Source organism: Scardinius erythrophthalmus (genome assembly GCF_964197995.2).
Source record: "Scardinius erythrophthalmus genome assembly, chromosome: 19".
NCBI classification, from domain to species: Eukaryota; Metazoa; Chordata; class Actinopteri; order Cypriniformes; family Leuciscidae; genus Scardinius; species Scardinius erythrophthalmus.
In genome coordinates this window covers 32520270-32538590 of record NC_138239.1, presented here as the reverse complement: position 1 = coordinate 32538590, position 18321 = coordinate 32520270, and the positions used below count along the sequence as shown (strand labels likewise).

The 18321-nt window shown below is 36.2% G+C and overlaps 1 protein-coding gene across 4 annotated transcripts in view; it reads left to right on the top strand.

Moving 5' to 3' along the window:
* Positions 1 to 18321, top strand: part of arel1 (apoptosis resistant E3 ubiquitin protein ligase 1) — a 71333-nt gene that overhangs the window by 18095 nt on the left and 34917 nt on the right. The gene's annotated exons all lie outside the window — the stretch shown is intronic.

Genomic DNA, 18321 nt, shown 5'->3' with positions numbered 1-18321 from the left:
TACTAAAAGAGGGAGCGGTATGGAAGTAAAATAATGCCAAATGTTTTTTAAACAAAAAACCTTGTTGAATTGCACTAATAAAAAAAATAAAAAAATGCACTGCATTAACCGTGCTTGCATTTTAATGCATTGTATTTTAAGGGCTTGCATTTTTATGGACTGAAATTCAACATATTTAACATTGAATATTTAAGCTCTGGATATTTCAACTCAAAACATTTCACACACATTTTCATTAATAAAAATTCTATAATCCATATTCACCTTTCAGATTTCACTCCATTCTGTTGTATAATACAACCTATAATATTCAACAGAAAATTTTCAGTCCATTTTATTTCGCTTTACAAATTCGCTTCCACAAATTTAGTGGTTCAAATTCGACAGAAAATTCAACATTTCACATCTGGGAACTTCAGGAATATCAATAGATTGCTGATTCATAATCTCCATCTGCTGTTAGTCGACCTCACCAGCAGGAGGTGCAAACGGCTGTTGACGAAGACTAGAGCAAAGAGTGAGAGACTCATTCATTCATAAAAACTGATTTACAGAAATGGAGCAAGCGGTAAGTATTTGTGATGATTATCAGGGCCAGTAGCTATAGGCCTATATGGAAACGCTGATAAAGACACAAAAGCACTTAAATTTAAAGGTATAGCGGAGGATCTTTCCGAATTTTAGATAAGACCCGCCCTCTCCACTTTTTGAAAAGTTTGATTGATTCACCAGAATGATTGACAATTAGGAGGACCAATAGTATAGGTGATCCACCCGGAAGTAAAAAATCCTCCGCTATACCTTTAAGTCTTCGCGGTTACTTTTGTACATGTATGCAGCTTTCTCTACCGTGAACGAGATTAAAACGTTATTCCCCGATGCTGACGTACAGATCAAACGTTAAATCTGAGTTAGTAGACATATATTTCTCTCGGTTGTTTAGTTTCCTTAACTTTATATGAGACTCATAGCTTAATAGACTAATACAGTGATATATAAGACCATACTTGCACCTTATTATGAATGTAGGCTATATTATATAAGATATTGGATATATTATAGGTTGTGTTTTAAACAGAATGAACATTTTGGAAGTGAAATCTGAAAGGTGAATATGGATTATTGAATTTTTTATAATGAAAATGTGTGTGAAATGTTTTGAATTGAAATATTCACAGCTTAAATATTTGACCATGTTGAATTTCAGCCCATAAAAATGCAAGCCCTGAAAATACAATGCATTAAAATGCAAGCACGGTTAATACAATGCTTTTTTATTTATTTTTTATTAGTGCAATTCAACAAGCTTTTTTGTTTCAAAAACATTTGGCATTACTTTACTTCCATAGAGCGGGTTAAGCATTGTACAATACAATATTTTGAGAGCTAATTTAGGCTCATCTTAACTTTTCAGATGGTACTCAACCGGAATAAGTATTTTGCCATTGCAGGTTACCAGTCACCCTCATCGTTTCTGTGGCAAATTCATTTGCAGCTTTTTACCACTAAGTGGCGCTTAGGATGCTAAATTTGAACTACATTGAGGATGCTAAATTGCAAATGAATATTGGATATCTCAACTGTGTTGCCATGTTGAGTGATTAAATTAATGACAACAAAGGAGTAATTAAGGGCACTAAACAGTATTCACCTTTAAATTATACACTATTTATTTAAAATAATACAAATATTAGGGAAAAGATTATTGCAGATTTATCTGAAATAAATAGAATAGAAATAAATCCAAGAACACTTTACAACATTATCTAACAATGAGCAATACATGTATTACAGTATTTATTAATCTTTGTTAAAAGTTAGTAGAAATACAACTCTTTATTGATAGTTCATGTTAGATCAGGTCTACTAAATAACAGATAAAACTTTTTTTGATTTTAATAATGTATTAGTGAATGTCTAAATTTGCAATTCTAAATGTAGAATTATTTATTTATTGTTAGTTCTTGTTAACTTGTGTTAACAAATTAAGTCTTATTATTGTAAAGTGTTACCATACAATCAAAAGGATTGAGCAATCTGTTGTTGCTGAATGTTTTCATGAACATGTCATGAATGTCAATAACTAGTTTTTTTTATAAACAACTGAAACTACTCATATGCAAAAATGTCTTACTCATGGTGTTGAGATTTTTGATACTCAGTTGTTTATCAATGTTGGAAACAGCTTAATATTTTTTTTTGGAAACTGTGATACTTTTTTCAGGATTCAGTGATGAATAAAAAGTTAAAAAGAACAGCATTTATTCAAAAAGGAATCTTTTCTAACAATATAAGTCTTTATCATTTTTTTAATCAATTTAACACATCCTTACTGAATAAAAATATTAACTTTTGAACGGTAGTGTATATTGTTTCAAAAGATTTATATTTTAAGTAAATGCTTTTTTTTTTTTTTTTTTTTTTTTTTTACTTTTTATTCATCAGAGAATCCTGGAAAAAAGTATCACAGGTTATAAAAAAATATATATTAAGCAGCACAACTGTTTCCAGTATTTATAATAAATCAGCATATTAAAATGATTTCTGAAGGATCATATGACACTGAAGACTGGAGTATTGATGCTGATGAAAATTCAGCTTTGCATCACAGAAATAAATGATATTTTATAGTATATTAAAATAGAAAAACATTATTTTAAACTGTAATAATATTTCACAATATTGCTATTTTTGATGAGCACAAGAGACTTCTTTCAAAACTTTTGACAAGTACTGTATATATACAATAAAAGAGTAGGCTAAGAAAAGGTGCGTTATACCTCCATGCATATGTACAGCTGGCTAATTAGATGCCTGTAATCTGGGTCTATATAAGGTGTTTATTGAATTTGAGTATGGCACACTTGGAACTGCTCTAGGATCTTTCTGCATGTGCTCTCAGGTGGGAATACGTCTTTATAGAGCGTCATGTTTGCTGAGAGCTACAAAAGGAAAGTGTGTGTGTGTGTGTGTGTGTTTTGCACTCTTGATGAAAGTTTACCCCATTCATTGCTGAATCTTGGTGTTATTCTGGAGTCTAATCTTCGCTTTGGGAGCCATGTCAAAGCTATAACCAAATCGGCATACTACCAGTCGGTCCTCAGTCGGAAAAGGGTGGCTTGCCCACTTCAGGTTGGTGGAGAATTCCTGCCTCAAGTGGAGGAGTTTAAGTATCTTGGGGTTTTGTTCACGAGTGAGGGAAGGATGGAACGGGAGATTGACAGACGGATCGGTGCAGCTTTTGCAGTAATGCGGTCGATGTACCGGTCTGTCGTGGTGAAGAAAGAGATTTACCGGTCAATCTACGTTCCTTCTCTCACCTATGGTCATGAGCTTTGGGTCATGACCGAAAGGACAAAATCCCGGATACAGGCGGCCGAAATGAGCTTTCTCCGCAGGGTGGCTGGGCGATCTCTTAGAGATAGGGTGAGAAGCTCGGTCACTCGGGAGAAGCTCAGAGTAGAGCCGCTGCTCCTCCACATCGAGAGGGGTCAGCTGAGGTGGCTCGGGCATCTGTTCTGGATGCCTCCTGGACGCCTTCCTGGGGAGGTGTTCCGGGCACGTCCCATTGGGAGGAGACCCCGGGGAAGACCTAGGACACGCTGGAGAGACTATGTCTCCCGGCTGGCCTGGGAACGCCTCAGTGTCCCCCCGGAAGAGCTGGAGGACACCTCCTACTCACACTCGCAAGTTTCGAAAGGGAATGATTCAGATTTCTCTTTGCACAGCTACTAAAAGACAGACAGGTTGCTCACATCACATCTACGTCGTCAAGCTCAGTTTGAGTCTGTGCAGTACGGTCATCAGGAAGTGAGTGCTTCTAATTGACTTCACTTTTCTCCATTGAATCCAATGGGGTCCGCTGTGTCCATTTCTTTTACTGTCTATGGATTTAGCATGCTCTTCGCTGAACACGTGTTATTCGAAAACGGTTTGACTAATCCACTTGAATTCCATACATTTTCATCTGAAGATGATCCGATTCAATTTCCATGAAAATTAGAGCAACGGTCTAGGACAAAAATTACAATTTTGTTTCTAGCCCATATGGTTCAAAAGTTATTAGCATAAATGTGAGTGCAGATCTTCGCACACTGGATACGTCTTTAAAATAAGAAAACATTTAAAAGAATCCTGCATTATGCGTTATAATTGTCCCAAAGCCTTCATCCTAGTCTGTAAGATTGTACATTTTAATAGAAATAGTGCTGCTAATATTAAGTTGATTTTTTGTCATTTATAGCACAGCAAGCTTCCTCTCCGTTGACGGCAACCCATGTTTTCACTGTTATGGTAGGAGGGGCTATTACGCATCTTCTAAAAGAGGACAGTATATCTGGATCAAAACATGTTTGATAAAGAATTAGAAACAAGTGATAAAAGCATTGCTTGCACATGTAAAATAACATGATCATCAAACATTAAACAGCATATAGATCGAAATTGCCTAACACTACCGAATGAAATGTCGTCTCAGCACAAGGTATATGACTGTGCAAGCACTCATACACGGCCACCAGACCATAAAGGAACAGTTGCCGTAAAAATCGGCCTGCCTCACTTCCCTGAAAGCAAGTGAAAACGCTGTCAAACCACAACCACTCAAACACACACAAAAAAGAATGCACAGAACACACCTACTTGTACGTGAAAGGTGAAGACGCAACCACAACTTCTGTTGCAGCAACTCTTATCTGAAACTTATCACTTGCTGTTTTAATCATCTATCTATAAATAATTACAGAAACGTCTGTCTGTCAGTATGTCTGTGTGTCTGTATGTCTTTTATTCGCATATCTCTCGAACCGTTAGTCCGATGGATTTCAAACTTGACAGGTGTCTTGCTACGGGCACAAGTAAGTGCAGTGCCACGTTTGACGTTGTTTGAATGAGAAATGAAAAAGATTAGTTAAATATATCATTTTTAGAAGGTTGTGGTTTAAAAATAAACATTCTGACATAATGGGTTGTGGTTTAAAAATAAACAAACACTCTCTGGATGTTAACTGAATCTGTAAGTCACACTGTTTACTTCTTAATATGTTTATTTAAAGCTACGCTGTTTACTTCTTAATATATTATTTAATTCTGGTGCGCTTAACATTATCGCTACTGTTTAATAGTAGCCTATGCTAAGTCTCTTTCACGGCCATCATTTGTAGTAAATGCTAATTACTGTCATGCGCGCTGAGGTTAGCCTGTAACTATGTGATGTTTAATATGTTAAATAGTAGGGATGTCCCGATCCGATCCACGGCATCGGTATCGTGCCGATACTGGCCCAAAACGCTAGATCGGATATCGTAGGGGAGAAAAAAAAATTATCCGATACCTATGATCCATACCCATTAGGGGTGGAACGGTACGTATTCGTACTGAACGTACGTTCGGTGCATGGATTTACACAGAATACACGGTATAAAAATAAATAAATCTCGCGTGCACATTAATTAATGTAATACGGAACTAACGTTACTGTTAGATACGCGCATATGCGGGTTCTTTAGGGACAACTAATCTGTAGCCCGCCTTAGCTCTGAACGCGCGTCTATATCGCTTCAAACGCTCACTTTATCATTACGGTGCGTGTCCACTGGCGCGGTGCGAGCGGAGCGGAGCGAGCGTTTTCAATTCATTCCTATGGAAGTTGAGCTTCACGCTCGCGCAGTGCATTTTGGGATTGCCAGCGGACCGGAGAAAGCGTTGAGAGCGACCGAGAGCGTCAAAAAGGTTGGGCAGTTTTTGACTTTATGCAAATATCAAGCGAAAAACGCGGTCGGCAGCCAATTGCTGTGAGGTTCGGAATGTGACGTCTGTTTTGAGAGTTTAAAAATATGCAAATTGTGCTGGAGTTTATGCTGGATTTAGTGCGTAAATCATTTTGTTTACAAATTAGATGCTTTGCAGTTGTTATATATGTTAAAGATTTTATTTTGGATGTGTTCATTGTGATTATATTGGCTGGGTTAATAAAACTTTATAAAATTGAAAGGATATCTTTGCTTGGTGCATTTGGAAACAAAGCTTGTCTATTTCTAAATGTAATCGCGTGCATCGCTGATGATTATACTGTGTGTGTGTTGTAAAAAACAGAGATTAAACACACTCGCAACAGACACACCCCAAAGCGGAGGCGTTATAGCGTTCCCAGCGGCACAGAGCGGAATTTTGCCGCTGTAGTGTATGGCAAGCCAAAGTATTCATAAACGCCTGGTCAGGCGTCTGATTGCACACTGACACGTCAAAAGCGTGCGTTTTGACAGACAAACGCGCGATTTGCCATAAAAACGCACGTTCTTAACGCGCGCTTTGTGGTCACGGAAAACGCGCGTCAGAAACGCCCGGTTTTTGCATAAAAACGCGCGTCCTTGACGTGTGATCTGCTATTTAAAACGCACGTTTGCAACGTGCGCTTTGGGGTCACCGAAAAAATGGGCGTTGAAAACGTGTGTTTTGACTAGGACAAAACGCACGCTTTTGACGTGTAAACAGTTAGTTAACACAAACAGGCAGTACAAACGTGTTTGAAGTTTCCAACCAGGCGAAAAGGACGCGTGAAATACGAGTTAAAATCAGTTTGAACGGGTCAGTGTCATTGGCTGCTGAAGGCTTGGGTCTAACCATTTCTGTGGGCTTAGGGGGGTTTAGCTACTGTTCATAGACTAGACTACCACCATTTAACATGCCATAGATCAGGTTATTCAGCCTATCTATTTTGTCCTTTTTTGTAGAACTTATAGAAATAATATATTTAAATTGCAGTTTTATCAAAATTTAGATAAAAATAAAATTGCCTTGTTTTTCTTCGCTCATGCCTTTGTCCCTATGTGGTTTAGGTCTCTTGTATTATCATTAAACCCAAGCAAAACAGCATGGAATTATCGATGGTAAATTTTACAGAGGAGGGGATTATAATTGGTGAGTTTATAATACAATAGTTATCATTTAAGTAAAAAAAAAGAAAGAGAGAAAAAACACAGTTTTTTTATTTTCCAATTGTAATTTTGGTAACATTTTACAAAAAGGTTTCATACATTATTAGTTCACATGAATTAATAATGAACTGCACTTCTACATGTTAATTTAAAATGTAATTTCAACCTTTACTAATATTTATTAAAATCAAAAGTTGTTGTTAACATTACTTAATGCACTGCGAACTAACAGGGTACTAAAAGGGCACACTTCTCAGATTAGTAAAGTAAAACAAAGTTGTTAAAGTAGTTTAAGTTTATGAACATTTTAAATGTATACAATACATAATGTTGTTTTTATATATATATATATATTTTTTTTTTTACAAAACATTTTCAACCCTAAATCTTCAAGAAAATCAATGTTAAATATCTGGACAAGTTCTGGGCCAGATTTTAGGTTGATGTCTCAATAAATGAGCTTTAGGAAAGATTGCATTGTGCACAGTACCAAAATTTTCCACTAGATGACATCCAGACTCCACCGATGAGATCTTCGACTTCCATGTATGGTTTTTAGTGATCTGAACCTTATATTTCCATACTATTCCAAATATGTATGAAGTAGACATCCTATTCAGAAATAGTTAGGGCAGTCATCTTAATATTTGATTTGAATTCAATCTCTAAAATAATTAGATAATTATTAATTAAAATAAAAAATAAAAATAATTCTTCTTTTGATAATTACTTGTTTGGGGTGCTCCATTTTTTATTTAATTTAATTTTTCATTCTGTAATGGTAATGTATGTACAGTATTTTAATGTACAGTATGTCATATTACACCTCTTTAGATGCTATCTTCAGCCTATACAAAAATGTATTTAATCAAGTTAGAATATTCAAATATACAGAAATACAATCCAGATATACATCAAAATAACTTGAAGGTTGCAAAAAGTAATGCAATAATGATTTAATGTAATTTCAGAACCGTTCTGAGATAGTATTTTTCATGTCGTGTCTGTTGACATTTAGTAGGCTACACTATGATTGCCCAAAGAATTCACTAGGGCTGACTTCTAATAGTCGAGGATTCGACGATTCGATTCGGAGAGGTCTGATTCGACTATGAACCTCATAGTCGAATACATGGGCGTCAGTTTGGTTTGAAATGTGCTGGGGACAGAGACGCATTCGCATTTTCAGAAGGGCTGGGTACCATTTTTATTTTATTTTTTCGCTTTCGCGCAGGTCCTGTAGCTTACTAATGTAAATAAATAAAAATGTATTCAAAAACCTGCTTCACGTTTTTAGCAGGGCTGTGGAGCGGCTGTGAGTTGACTCCACACGGTTCTCATGTGCGTTAAAAAGCTTTACGTGGTTTAATGTACCTAAACAATGATTACCAAATTCCCCTCTCATGTTGCTCCTCATAACCACTTAAAATGGTAAAAAAATCGAACCCAGAGTCCAATTATTATGGACGTTAACAGCAAGGGCGTAGATTTGGTTTGAACATTGGGGGGGTTAAAGTTTGGCTCTGCATATTTTTCATGTGATCATGGTATAAACATTGGGGGGGTTGTAATGCATAGATTTAAATATTGGGGGGGGTTATCTCCCCCCCAACCCCCCCACAAATTACGCCCCTGGTTAACAGATATTAAGCGTTTCTGCTTTACATTTTCAGCAGGGCTGCGGAGCGGCTGTGAGTTGACTCCACACGGTTCTCATGTGCGTCAAAAAGCTGACTCCACACGGTTCTCATGTGCGTTAAAAAGCTTTAAGTTGTTTAATGTACCTAAACAACAATTACCAAATTTCCCTCTCATATTGCTCCTCATAACCACTGAAAATGGTCAAAAAATCGAACCCAGAGTCCAATTATTATGGACGTTATCTGATATTAAGCGTTTCTGCTTCACATTTTCAGCAGGGCAGCGGAGCGGCTGTGAGTTGACTCCACGTGGTTCTCATGTGCGTTAAAAAGCTGACTCCACACGGTTCTCATGTGCGTTAAAAAGCTGACTCCACACGGTTCTCATGTGCGTTAAAAAGCTTTACGTTGTTTAATGTACCTAAACAACGATTACCAGATTTCCCTCTCATATTGCTCCTCATAACCACTGAAAATGGTCAAAAAATCGAACCCAGAGTCCAATTATTATGGACGTTATCTGATATTAAGCGTTTCTGCTTCACATTTTCAGCAGGGCTGCGGAGCGGCTGTGAGTTGACTCCACACGGTTCTCATGTGCGTTAAAAAGCTTTACGTTGTTTAATGTACCTAAACAACGATTACCAGATTTCCCTCTCATATTGCTCCTCATAACCACTGAAAATGGTCAAAAAATCGAACCCAGAGTCCAATTATTATGGACATTATCTGATATTAAGCGTTTCTGCTTCACATTTTCAGCAGGGCTGCGGAGCGGCTGTGAGTTGACTCCACGCGGTTCTCATGGGCGTGAAAAAGCTTTACGTGGTTTAATGTACCTAAACAACCATCACCAAATTTCTCTCTCATATTGCTCCTCATGTTTATGAAATGTTATGATATATGTGTGATATATATGTGTTTTTAGCTCTTTTGTTTGAAATGGAAAAAATCTAGCTGCTATCGAAAAAAAAAAAGAAAAAAAAAAAAGGTTCGACTATCAGTCGACTACGGCAAAATCTAACGAATCAGATTCGACTATGAAAATCCTTAGTCGAAAACAGCCCTAGAATTCACATTTAACTTTTTAATGTTAACAAATGTATAGGTAATGCAGAGGAGTACTGTGTGCTTTTCAGCATGCTGCAGACGAACCCAACAAGTTGAAATGGTATACAACTTACAACACACACCCAAAAATCATTAGTTTAACTTTATGTGCCATGTTTTTAGGGCCCAAGCCCTGAAAGGGCGAAGGCCCTATTGTTTTCGGATTGATTATTTTTAGGGCCCAAGCCCTGAAAGGGCGAAGGCCCTATTGTTTTCCTTAGGATTATTTATTATTATTATTATTATTATTTTTCTTACGACTATTCAGGCACTTTTGGGGCCCTTAACATGCTCGAAAACTCTTGAAACTTTGCACACGGGTCAGAACCCGCGGCCATCAGGGCCGGGCTGAAGCTGGTACCCGGGCGCGGCAGGGGGGCTCGACAGCGCCCCCTGGAACGGGGTCCGAAAACTTGGTCCATAAATCAAACATGCTTGCATGTAATCATATGAAACTCAGTACACATACAGATCTCATCAGGACAAGTTACGCACTTTTAGCATTTAACTATTAGCTCCGCCCAACAGGAAGTCGGCTATTTAGGGTTGTTTGGAAAACACATACAGTGGAATATGAAAGACTCCTCCTAGGGAACCTATCTATCGATCTAGATGTAGATGACTATCCATCTATCTAGAGATGTAGAGATGGATTATCCATGTTAATGGGTTGACTGGTTTTATTTGGTGCTAATTGAGGTGAAGACTTCATAACATAAGCCTTATAACATAGACAGTATTTATTTATATTTGAAACCTGGTAAGATGCATCACATTTGTAGAAAATAAATTGGATAAAAAATATAATTGATTGATCCCAGGATGTAAATTAGTTCTGTTACCATTGCTCACATTTAAGAAAAGAAATAAAAAGCATATGTTAAATCTTAAAAATTAGGATGACTTGTGCATGTTTGAAATAACATGAGGGTGAATAAATGTAGACAGAATGTTTTGAATTTTGAGTGAACTATCGGATGTTTCTGTAATTTGGTCCCTGTAAAGGATCTTGATGGCACCCTGCTCGCAATAGTGATACATTTTATAATCATTATATATATATATATATATATATATATATATATATTAAAAGGTTATGTTGCTTAACAAATTTTCATTACAACTGCATCGATCAAGAACCACATCTGTAGACTTTTCCCCAATCAAATGTTAACTTTTAAAGTTTGAAAACTTGAGGTATAGATATACAGCTAGAAGATATACATCTTTGGCCTACACAAGAAAAAGAAAATGGAAAAAATATTGGGACAAATTAATTAAGTTCTTATATATGTCCTGCCCTGAGCACAAGCTCTCATTCTAATTCTGTAAATCTTAAATACTTCTATAAAGTATAAAATACCCTATTTAAACACTAAGTCTTAAAAAAATTAAATGGATAATATCATCTGTGTAGGCTACTTAATTACTGTTTGTCTGTGTTGAGCGCACAATATTTGAACAAAAAGGTTTCAATAAGCGCCACCTGCTTGTGATACCTTCAAATGTAAGCACAACAAAAGTCCACGTTGTTCTCTAAAGACAGATATTGATTAACCTGCACTGATTGCTTACCTCCACCATAACTGATTTTCCCACACAAATGTTAATGATTTCATGTTAGAGCTAGAATGACCACTAATGTGTTTATTTACAAAAAGGCACGAGCGAAGAAAAACAAGCCAATTTTATTTTTATCTAAATTTTGATAAAACTGCCATTTAAATATATTATTTCTATAATTTCTACAAAAAAGGACAAAATAGATAGGCTGAATAACCTGATCTATGGCATGTTAAATGGTGGTAGTCTAGTCTATGAACAGTAGCTAAACCCCCCTAAGCCCACAGAAATGGTTAGACCCAAGCCTTCAGCAGCCAATGACACTGACCCGTTCAAACTGATTTTAACTCGTATTTCACGTCCTTTTCGCCTGGTTGGAAACTTCAAACATGTTTGTACTGCCTGTTTGGGTTAACTGTTTACACGTCAAAAGCGTGCGTTTTGTCCTAGTCAAAACACACGTTTTCAACGCCCATTTTTGTTATTATAAACGCGCGTCAAAAACGCGCGTTTTCGGTGACCCCAAAGCGCACGTTGCAAACGTGCGTTTTAAATAGCAGATCACACGTCGAGTACGCGCGTTTTGATGCAAAAACCGGGCGTTTCTGACGCGCGTTTTCCGTGACCACAAAGCGCACGTTAAGAACGTGCGTTTTGACAGACAAACGCGCGTCCGCTTTTGACGTGTCAGTGTGCAATCAGACGCCTGACCAGGCGTTTATGAATACTTTGGCTTGCCATAGTAGTGGACACGCACCGTTAGACGCGCGCGGCGCGTCCTACTATGGCAAGCCAAAGTATTCATAAACGCCTGGTCGGGCGTCTGATTGCACACTGACACGTCAAAAGCGTGCGTTTCGACCGTTGCCATAAAAGCGCACGTTCTTAACGCGCGCTTTGTGGTCACGGAAAACGCGCGTCACAAACGCGCGGTTTTTGCATCAAAACGCGCGTCCTCGACGTGTGATCTGCCATTTAAAACGCACGTTTGAAACGTGCGCTTTGGGGTCACCGAAAATGCGCGTTTTTGACGCGCGTTTATAATAACAAAAATGGGCGTTGAAACCATGTGTTTTGACTAGGACAAAACGCACGCTTTTGACGTGTAAACAGTTAACCCAAACAGGCAGTACAAACGTGTGTGAAGTTTCCAACCAGGCGAAAAGGACGCGTCAGTGTCATTGGCTGCTGAAGGCTTGGGTCTAACCATTTCTGTGGGCTTAGGGGGGTTTAGCTACTGTTCATAGACTAGACTACCACCATTTAACATGCCATAGATCAGGTTATTCAGCTTATCTATTTTGTCCTTTTTTGTAGAACTTATAGAAATAATATATTTAAATTGCAGTTTTATCAAGATTTAGATAAAAATAAAATTGCCTTGTTTTTCTTCACTCTTGCCTTTGTCCCTATGTGGTTTTGGTCTCTTGTATTATCATTAAACCCAAGCAAAACAGCATGGAATTATCGATGGCAAATTTTACAGAGGAGGGGATTATAATTGGTGAGTTATTATAATCCAATAGTTATCATTTAAGTTTAAAAAAAGAAAGAAAGAAAAAATAACGTTTTTTTATTTTCCAATTGTAATTTTGGTAACATTTTACAAAAAGGTTTCATACATTAAGTACATTAGTTCACATGAATTAATAATGAACTGCACTTCTACATGTTAATTTCAAATTTCATTTCAACCTTTACTAATTAAAACTATTAAACTATTAAAACAAAAGTTGTTGTTAACATTACTTAATGCACTGCGAACTAACAGGGTACTAAAAGGGTACACTTCTCAGATTAGTAAAGTAAAACAAAGTTGTTAAAGTAGTTTAAGTTTATGAACATTTTAAATGTATGCAATACATAATGTTGTTTATATATATATAATTATTTTTATTTATTTTTTACAAAACATTTTCAACCCTAAATTTTCAAGAAAATCAATGTTAAATATCTGGACAAGTTCTGGGCCAGATTTTAGGTTGATGTCTCAATAAATGAGCTTTAGGAAAGATTGTATTGTGCGCAGTACCAAAATGTTCCACTAGATGACATCCAGACTCCACTGATGAGATCTTCGACTTCCATGTATGGTTTTTAGTGATCTGAACCTTATATTTCCATACTATTCCAAATATGTATGAAGTAGACATCCTATTCAGAAATAGTTAGGGCAGTAATGTTAATATTTGATTTGAATTCAATCTATAAAACACATATAAAAATGTACGGAAAGAATCAAAGCCCGAGTTATAGTTTGCCTCCACATCACAAATGAAGAATCTATTGGTATTTATCTACTGCTGTCATTTCTCTTGATAATTACTTGTTTGGGGTGCTCCATTTTTAATTTAATTTAATTTTAATTCTGTAATGGTAATGTATGTACAGTATTTCAATGTACAGTATGTCATATTACACCTCTTTAGATGCTATCTTCAGTCTAAAAATGTATTTAATCAAGTAAGAATATTCAAATATACAAAAATACAATCTAGATATACATCAAAATAACTTGAAGGTTACAAAATGTAATTTCAGAACCGTTCTGAGATAGTATTTTTCATGTCGTGTATGTTGACATTTAGTAGGCTACACTATGATTGCCCAAAGAATTCACATTTAACTTTTTAATGTTAACAAATGTATAGGTAATACAGAGGAGTACTGTGTGCTTTGCAGCATGCTGCAGACGAACCCAACATATTGAAATGGTATACAACTTACAATACACACACCCAAAAATCATTAGTTTAACTTTATGTGCCATGTTTTTAGGGCTCAAGCCCTGAAAGGGCGAAGGCCCTATTGTTTTCGGATTGATTATTTTTAGGGCCCAAGCCCTGAAAGGGCGAAGGCCCTATTGTTTTCCTTAGGATTATTTTTTATTATTATTATTATTATTTATTTTTTTCTTACGACTATTCAGGCACTTTTGGGGCCCTTAACATGCTCGAAAACTCTTTAAACTTTGCAAACGGGTCAGAACCCGCGGCCATCAGGGCCGGGCTGAAGCTGGTACCCGGGCGTGGCGGGGGGGGTCGACAGCGCCCCCTGGAACGGGGTCCGAAAACTTGGCCCATAAATCAAACATGCTTGCATGTAATCATCCATTTGAACGGGTCACAAATGAGACAAATGAGCAAATTTTCTGTAAAAAACAAGACATAATAACAAAGCCAGTGTTACTTAATGGTCAAGTAGTTGAAACAGTGGGAACTTTTAACACACAACGTCTAAGTCTGCTCAGAAAATTGAACTGTTTGGGTGTCAGTACTTATACAAGATTATTGAGCTTGTGTATATCACACACATTGAAAGTGTTTTAACTTTTCATCTTTCTGCTTGCTTTGGCCATTTAAACTGTAAGCTTAAGAAAAAGCTTAACAAGATAGTGTTAATGGCTAGTAAGATAGTAGGAAAACCACAAAAACAATTGACTCAAATATACATTGACAGAATGAGTAAAAAGGCAAGAAAGATCACAATAGATAGTACTCACCCTCTCTCTAGTGAGTTTGAACTTTTGAAGTCCGGGAGGCCCTTCAGAGTGCCTCTGGCTAAAAGTACTTTTAAAAAATCCTTTATTCTGAATGCCATTAGTATCCTTAATCAAATTAAGTGACAACAACAAATGAGTTAACTTGATGTATTTAAGTATATTTTTCTTTTATTTTTTAGAAATATTCTCTTTTGTACGAGTTGTTGTTTGCATGTCTCTTGTATTTGTCGAGAATAAACAGGGATCTTGGAGTTTTCCGCCGTCGCTGGAATAATCACGGCCTGCGCACTGAGGGATTTAGCCACTTTTATTTGAAAATAAACCTATCTATCGATCTAGATGTAGATGACTATCCATCTATCTAGAGATGTAGAGATGGATTATCCATGTTAATGGGTTGACTGGTTTTATTTGGTGCTAAATGAGGCGAAGACTTCATAACATAAGCCTTAAATCATATAAACAGTATTTATTTATATTTGAAACCTGGTAAGATGCATCACATTTGTAGAAAATAAATTGGATAAAACATATAATTGATTGATCCCAGGATGTAAATTAGTTCTGTTACCATTGCTCACATTTAAGAAAATAAATAAAAAGCATATGTTAAATCTAAAAAATTAGGATGACTTGTGCATGTTTGAAATAACATGATGGTGAATAAATGTAGACAGAATGTTTTGAATTTTGAGTGAACTATCGGATGTTTCTGTAATTTGGTCCATGTAAAGCATCTTGGTGGCACCCTGCTCGCAATAGTGATACATTTTATAGTCATTATATATATATATATATATATATATATATATATATATATATATATATATATATATATATATATATATATATATATATATATATAAGGTTATGTTGCTTAACAAATTTTCATTACAACTGCATCGATCTAGAACCACATCTGTACGCTTTTCCCCAATCAAATGTTAACTTTTAAAGTTTGAAAACTTGAGGTATAGATATACAGCTAGAATGGTATTAATGTAAAAAAGAAGGCAATCTTATCTTGGTAAAAAAAAAATGTTTTCATAAAATTGCAATCTAGATATTTTCTTTGGCCTACACAAGAAAAAGAAAATGGAAAAAATATAGGGACAAATTAAGTTCTTATATATGTCCTGCCCTGAGCACAAGCTCTCATTCTAATCCTGTAAGTCTTAAATACTTCTATAAAGTATAAAATACCCTATTTAAACACTAAGTCTTAAAAAAATTAAATGGATAATATCACCTCTGTACTTAATTACTGTTTGTCTGTGTTGAGCGCACAATATTTGAACAAAAAAGTTTCGCCACCTGCTTGTGATACCTTCAAATGTAAGCACAACAAAAGTCCACGTTGTTCTCTAAAGACAGATACTGATTAACCTGCATTGATTGCTTACCTCCACCGTAACTGATTTTCCCACACAAATGTTAATGTTAGAGCTAGAATGACCACTAATGTGTTTATTTAAAAACAAGGCAATTTTATTTTTATCTAAATTTTTATAAAACTGCAATTTAAATATATTATTTCTATAAGTTGTACAAAAAAAGGACAAAATAGATAGGCTGAATAACCTGATCTATGGCATGTTAAATGGTGGTAGCCTAGTCTATGAACAGTAGCTAAACCCCCCTAAGCCCACAGAAATGGTTAGACCCAAGCCTTCAGGAGCCAATGACACTGACGCGTCCTTTTCGCCTGGTTGGAAACTTCACACACGTTTGTACTGCCTGTTTGGGTTAACTGTTTACACGTCAAAAGCGTGCGTTTTGTCCTAGTCAAAACACACGGTTTCAACGCCCATTTTTGTTATTATAAACGCGCGTCAAAAACGCGCGTTTTCGGTGACCCCAAAGCGCACGTTTCAAACGTGCGTTTTAAATGGCAGATCACACGTCGAGGACGCGCGTTTTGATGCAAAAACCGCGCGTTTGTGACGCGCGTTTTCCGTGACCACAAAGCGCGCGTTAAGAACGTGCGCTTTTATGGCAAATCGTGCGTCAGGGACGCGCGTTTGGCGGTCGAAACGCAGGCTTTTGACGTGTCAGTGTGCAATCAGACGCCCGACCAGGCGTTTATGAATACTTTGGCTTGCCATATCCTACTCGCTTTGGACGCGCGAATGGATTCAAACTGTTCAAGCATCGAACCAGACGCGATAGACGCAAATTTGACGCTCTATTCGTGTTTGGTGTGAACGCAGCAAAATGAACAGGCTGCGATGTCAAGATTGCAATGCTGAAATGTGTGTGTCAGAGAGAGAGAGAGAGAGAGAGAGAGAGAGAGAGAGAGAGAGGCACGGGCGCGATCGAACAGTGGAAACATAAAAACATACTCCGTCAGTTTCATACAGGACATCATTAAAACTGCAAAAAGTGTTAAGCCTACTTATATTTGTGTAAAACACAACGTTGTGCTTTTGTCAAACTGTAAACTCTTGTCAAACTGTAACTGTCACCCAACCAAAATCACACACACACACACACACACACACACACACACACACACACACACACACACACACACACACACACACACACACACACACACGCTGTTTAAAAGCAAAAATGATCTCGTCTTTTGGACATTCATCATTGCATTGGTTTTCATTTCTTGTCCTAAAACAGAGCACTAATCTGTTTATTTTTAAGTTACACATTCTATATTGAATAAAAAAGAAAATCAATTGTGTTTTTAAATTTAGTATTATTTTATACAGAAATAAATTATTTATAATTCAGATGAGAATAAAGTTAAAGTTAATTAAAATTTTAAGGAAACAAATATATTGATCTGAAATATAGCAAATTAATTTTAAATTCATTCAGGTTACCAAACATATCTCAAGGTCTTTTGAATAAAGGCTGGCAGTCTTTCATTATCAACTGTTGTTGTGGACTATATACTGGAGAAGTATTTGTTCTCCATTTGAGTGAGATGTTTTTATGTGGCTAATTGAGCAAAGTGCTTCCATTATATTTTATTATTAGTAGTATTAGACTAAAACATTTATAAAAATGTATGGAAAGAATCAAAGTCTGTGTTATAGTTTGCCTCCACATCACAAATGAAGAATCTATTGGTATTTATCTACTGCTGTCATTTTTTTTGATAATTAGTCTTCAAATATGAATAATAGAGTCTGAAAGCTTTTAAATTGTATGTAGTTAGTCAAGATTACTTTTAAGTTTAGACTAAGATATTATTGTTATAAATGTAGAATGGCAAGTGTGTCAGGGAGGGGCAGTCTTAAAAATAGTGGTTAAAAACATTTTTATTAATCATAAATTCAGATATTTATTCCTTGAATTGTGTGAAAAGTTTTATTGAAATGGTAGACTATGTGTTTTTAGTTTCACGAAATCTGAATCCACAAAACTACATTTTGAATGTATGCAATAATTGATATAGTCTAATTGCAGTTATTTAGGCCACACTACCTACAAGCTCCAGGTCTTGGTTACTTGATTATATAAATTTTTTAGACTGAAGATAGCATCTACAGAGGTGTAATACATGACATACTGTACATTGCAATGCATACATTACTACGGTATTACAGAA